Genomic DNA, 6,565 nt, shown 5'->3' with positions numbered 1-6,565 from the left:
TCATTCTTGCACTCAAACCAACACATGCATCCGAAAAACAGAAATGCTGCCGCTGCATAATTACACAACATTTCTGATGCTCATATGTACATTTCCATGCCTGTTGACGTCTCAAATGCACATATACACAAGCGTTCACTGAAACGCAGAGACACAGATAGCCCTCACACACATTACATGAACACCATCACCGATCATATCAAGATCTTAGACCGGATGAAGAGGTCACTAAAAAATAGCTCTCGAGTCTTGAATCTAAACCTGATTCTGTCTCTTTTAGCTGTTAAGACGCAAGAACACAAACAAAACCTGCTGCAACTGGATCCTAAGAGTCGTTCGCGATGGACTGAACTCTGATTGGCTACTGAAATCTGAATGAAACTGTCAGTCAAGCTTTTTTAACCTGAAATGGTTGTTAGGGAGAAAAGATGGACTGTAAGTGTGAGTGTTGATGTATACTTTCTGCCTATCCGCGTGTTGTTCGTGTGATTGTGAGTGACCCGGGACCTTACCGTTTTTTTTATCGGCTAGCGCCAACGCGTGTGTTTTTGTGCATGTGTGAGCGACCGTCCGTGGTTCTCAAGTGGTTCTCAAGTGTTGATAGTTGTTTTCGTCAGTGGTACCGTTTTAAGTTCTTGATGCCTTCAGTGACTGCCATGTCATTAAATGTTTTAAGCATATTACACCCCGGCTCTTTAAAAACTCAATTTCCCATGAGTCTACTGGGTGTATGTGAATCAGCTGGGTTGTGTAATTTTGCTTTTTTTTTTTTAGGGCTAGTCTATACATACCTCTGCAAATGAAAGCAGTTTACCAGAAATAGAAGGAGAGGGTTTTTTACTGTCTGGTTTTCCTTTCACTTCTTGCCTTTTATGTTTAGTTTTTTTTTCTCTCTCTATTTTGTTGCACTTTTCCTCTTGCCAAACGTCATCCTGAACTTGGCACAAGACATTAAATGTTTCTTTCCTTGCATATTTTTTTCCTATGGTCAAAAAGTGTCAATCTCAATGTGTACAGCGTTGTCTAACACTGTTTAGTGCATATTTGCTGTGTGTTGGAGATCTGGATATTTTACTAGAACCCTTCAAACAAACTTGACACCACTGCCCATAGTAGCTAGGAAAAGTAGAGAGTTAAGTGATCTTTCGGCCATTTCCTTCTCAAGACTCATTCGTTCAATTCCGTTCTCATGTTGTGGCATATTTAATGATCAATTTGAGAGAGCTACAGTACATTAATACTCTAAATCCCATATCATTCAACATATGTAAATGATTTCTGCTGTAGATGCTGACTGATCTCAAACCAGCATGATGCTTTTCTTGCCCTTTGATTCTCTTGACCGAACCACAGGAAACATATCAGAAGATCTGGAGATCCTCTCTGTATGACAGCCGCTTTCATAAAAAAAAATGAATTTCCCTTTTCACTTTTTTGAAGTTGTTTCCATTTCTTGCTCAAAAAAAGGGGGGGGGGCAGTGTTTTGAGTAATCTGAACCATGAGAATGGTTGTGCCTTTGCAGTTATCAAATGAAATCCAGATGTTTTTAATTTAAAATATGAATAAATTAATAATTTCTAAAATTGTGAATTGTGTCTAGTTGTATGTACGGGCATTATTTTTTTTGTCAACTATTCTTGAAACCATCACACCTACGCTGTGATAATGATTCGTCAGTGCCTTACTAACTGCAGTCTTCACATCAGTGTGCCACATCCTGTCCAAAGCATGCAAACGTGACAAGGAAACATTGCATGTGGTAAAGAGAGGGGGTTTATGAGTTCACTTGCCAAGGTACTTTCCTGTCAGATTGTCACATTATGTATCTCCTAGACGTTTCTGAGAAAAGCAGCCCGTTGATATCGAGAAAAACGAGAGGGCAAAGCCAGCCACACTTGATGGGACAAAGAACCAACAGAAAGAAAACTGACTTATTTTCAGAAATGAATTACATGTGTTTATATTACTTACTTCGATCAGAAGTTAGGAGTCAGTTTAGAAACCTCTTGTACTCACCTATAGACTGCTTTTATTTTAATAATTAAAAAACACCCAAAGTTTTTGAAATATAGTGTGTGCATGTCTGAATACAGTACACACACACACACACATATATATATGGCACTTTATACCAAGTTGTCAGTATTTTGGTAGTACTTTATACAATAGTAACAGTTTCAAAGCAGCTTAAACAGGAGAGTAACCAGCAAAGATGGAACTCAGTTGTTAACTAAAGCATTGTAAAGGCATGGACTTGTTCCCTATAGAGGCCTCTGCTGTTCACATTGCAGGAATGTTTACAGTAGAGAGAAGTTCAGAAGGTCAGGTGGAAATTTTCAGTCAGACCACAAAGAGCTGGTTTCTTTTGCTGTTTGCTCACTTGTAGATTTCCCAGTTTCTTATCAGTTGTTCGTAGGAAAGCATACTGTAATTTCTCAAAGATCTTAAAACTGAACTTTGTGGTAGATTTTTATCCATCCATCCATAACACGTGTTTAGCACAGGTACTCCGGGGAGCTTCTATGTGCCATCAATAGGGGGCAGAATAATACTGCTTATTTTTTTGGCAGTGTTGTTGGCACACATGGCATAGGACAGCTATAGTGGGATATTAAAATTAGACATCAGACACCACAGTAAGCTGTGTGTTTATAAAACCTGGCGTTTTTTATTTGAATTGCACACTCATAAAAAATAAAGGTTCTTTATTGGGATAGATGGTTCAATGAAGAACCTTGAACACTGTTCAACTTTTTCACTGCACAAAACATTCTTTATAGTTGGGAACATAAAAAAAAAAAAGATTCTTCACGCTAAAGTTGTGTCCCAAATGACGCTGCACTATACACTATGCACTAATTCTATACTCTTTGGTGTTTTTTTATTTATTTTTTTAATCAGTGCATCATCTGGTGATTTGAAGTGCACGTTTTCTTTTTGGAATTTTCAGTGTGAACACATTAATAACACGTTTTATATAAAAAATGTAATCGAATGAAAAGTAAACAAAGTATTTTGTCTTCACTTGGTGCAAATTCACAGGTTGGAGTTCACCAAACTTGAGCTTTGGCTTCTTTGCATGTGCTTGCGTTTTAGGTCTCCTGCATTCGCATGCATATGTATTCATATATGAACACACATCTGTGGAATGAAGAGTGTACACCAAGTTTAAAGAAGTGCACAACTTTAATGTAGTTTAAGTTTCATCTAATCTGGCACCATCCAACAGCTCCAGTACTTGCAGCTGTTTGCCCAAATGCTTAATCTTTTCAATTATATATTTATATGGTAAGTTATATGTCTTTAATTATAGCTGTACTTCAGGGTTATTATATCATTTAATTAGTTTAAGCTTAAGTACTAAAATCACAAAAAATAAACTAAAACTTAAATTAAATTAATGGAAACATTTAAAATGGAAATAAAGTGTGTGTGTGTGTGTGTGTGTGAGAGAGAGAGAGAGAGAGAGAATATACCTGACCTGACAATGATTTAAGTGTTTTTTCTTTAATTGCTAATGCGACCTTTTTACACCACAGACTGAACAAAATTAAGCATTGCTTGGTAATTGGTTGACCTAAATTGGTATGATCTAACTGTGAACTTAAATTTAACAGCTGAAACGCCATCTTTGACACGCCTCTCAGGCAAGCAAGCTTACAATTAAATTTCATATTTGAAATCGACAATGCGATCTGATATCAACTGTATCATAAAAGTTGTTTATTTGGATCAAATAGCATTAAAAAGTTTCTTTTTCAGGCTAAACCAGCCAGTGTGCATGTGCAGTCCTAAGTGCACGTCTCAGAGCATTGACTGTTTCTATAACAACTGGGACTTCGGTAGATGCAAGGATGTGCTGACTTTACCGATTTAGTGATTGGCTTCTTCATTCAGAAGGCGGGGCTTCATTTGATAGAGCGGCCATATTGACCGTTGCATTTTTTTCCCCATTCAGCACCATATGAGTGACACGTCTTTGATGATACTACTGTACTTCTGATGTGCTTCATGCTTCCTAAATTAAGCACTGGTCACTTTTATTCATTACTTTTTATCTGTTAACATTTTTATATGCACTTGTTAACCTGGAGAAAAAGTGGTACAGTTGATGCAGCTCAACATATGTCAAATGGTGAGGCAAAACACACTTTACTCGGCTCCTGCAATGACGGAAAACAAAGATAAGTCGCAGAATAGAGAGCAAGAGGGCATTGGAAAGAGGGACGTGCAGGTTTGAGGACGTAAGCTGAGCTGCTGTTGTTCAATACTCCGAGAAGTCTGGTTATATTTGGACGTCTCCCCTGAGATCTGGTCCATGCCAAGTTGGGCCTTTCCCCCTCCTTTTCCCGTTTTCCGTCAATCCCCTGACAAATAATACCAATTTTTCCACATGACGAGGAAGCAAGCTTTCTTTAAGTGTCAGGATTTCAAACGCACGTGCCAGCGCTGCCTCTTTACTCGACTGCCTCTTTTATATCTCTCTCCTGTTGTTCCTGTTCGGCGTTCTAGCGTGTGAAACGCCTCGGCCAAGTCGTGGAGAGAGAGCATATGCCCATCTCTGCCTCTCTCTTTCTCTCATCCTGACATGTGTGTCCTCCTCCACCCAGCAGCCACCCGTGAGTCTTCCTGTGTCCCTTCTGCCATTGCTCCGCAAACGTTCAAGCTAATCTCCAACTCCTCGCCAGCGGGAACTGCTGACGTGCTAACGGCCGCAATCAGCGCTGACGTCCGACCGCAGCTACTGCTAAAGGATGTCCTTCTCCAGGCCATTACATTCTTATAATAAGAAAACCGCTTTATTAAAATACATTTGGACTGTTCCGAAGAAAATATAAAGTTTTTTTGTCCATTTCAATAATGGGTGGTTTCATAGTGTAACCATCATAGACTTTAAGGGGGACAATGAATAGAAATGGCCTAATTGGTGTCCAAAAATGTAAACAAAATTTTGGCAGGCCTGCCTTAAAGTAGGCGGGTTTTAATGGCCACAGAAGCAGAGTGCGTAAAGTGTCATCAAAGTTTAACGAGGTAAGATGCTAGTCGCGAAACATTTAATATTTGACAACTGTTTTACAACTGAAATGTTATACGACCAGCAATAATATCTAGTGATGCAAAAACTTTCTTTCTTCCCAAATATGTTTAGCTACTTTCTGATTCATGTAGATTAATTCCTAACGGAATGTGACGAGACAAGAAACGTTTTTCATTTTCGACATTATAATACATACAAATAGTGCATGTGTGCATATTTTAAAATCTGCTAATTATATATGTATGTATCTTTCGTATTTTTTAAACCTCTTACTGGCTATGTCAGCAAAGACTTTTACAGGACTCTGTTGTAACAACCCTATAATGGTAAAAATAAATTTAGATAAGCAAATATCCTAGTATTCTCTATGACCAGATTTATTTTTATGGGCTTTTAGCTTGTATTTTTAGGACAGCAGAGAGAGTCAGGAACAGTAGTGAGAGAGAGATGAGGTGAGGAAATGAGCCAGGCCTCAAACCTGGATCCCATGAACCAACAGATTGTACTGTCCACACCAACAGATGTTATTTTTTTAAAGGTCTTTTTAGACCTATAAATATAGTGTGAATTTAGTCAAAGCAAAAGGGTCTTGATATGACAAACAATGTGCATTGGCCATATAGCCATTACTATATCCACTTATTTTTGACTCCCACGTCCCACTAAATGATGTGGATTAATTATTTGTGAGTTTTGTGATTGGTTCAAACACTTTGACAGAAGATGTAGCATCCTAGGTCATAGCATCCTACATAGCATCATAGAAGGTTATAGCATCCTAAATTTGTACATGCTCATACCTTAAACCTGTTTGGATGTAATAATAAACATAGCAATCATTTACTCCCGACATCTGAGCCGCTGAAGATACAGTGGATTAACATTACTATTGTTTCTGAAGGGAATGCGCCCCCGATCTACCGAAATGTGTCTATGTTCGCGCAAATCATTTGTGAATCATTTGCTTCACCTACAGAAGAAGTGTGTACATTTTTTTTTTATTAATCTTTGCATATCACCTTTCCTAATAATGTACTAGTTAGTAAGTTTCACAATGAATGCGGCAAAAGTTTACCGTCTCTCAAACAACGGCTAGTCAACCCACGGATGAGGGGGGCGGGGTGAGCAGAGCTCACCTGCATTTAAAGATGAGAAATGTTAACCAAAGTATGCTATAGAATTTTCATTAAGACACTAAAGAATCATATCAACTTGTGTCCGATGATTCATATGTAATTTTTTGACTGCACAAAAGCATAAAAACACCATAATACATTTGCAGATATTTAGGAAACATGCTAAGTTCACATATTTATTTCTCCGAAAAACAAAGCTACAGCCAGTTATTCAACTTTGAAAATGTGCATTCCGTGTCGGAATGTCTGTTTTTGATTTGGTCTGTGTGATTCCTCCCACTGACATTTTAACCAATAATATTTAGACAGTCCGGGTTGCCAGTAGGTGGAAAAAACATTGTAATGCAGCCATGAAAATGAGCACATGAACCAGATCAAATATCACACATT

This window comes from Carassius carassius, chromosome 1 (genome assembly GCF_963082965.1).
Source record: "Carassius carassius chromosome 1, fCarCar2.1, whole genome shotgun sequence".
Classification (NCBI taxonomy): Eukaryota; Metazoa; Chordata; class Actinopteri; order Cypriniformes; family Cyprinidae; genus Carassius; species Carassius carassius.
Note: the sequence above shows the minus strand (reverse complement) of the source record.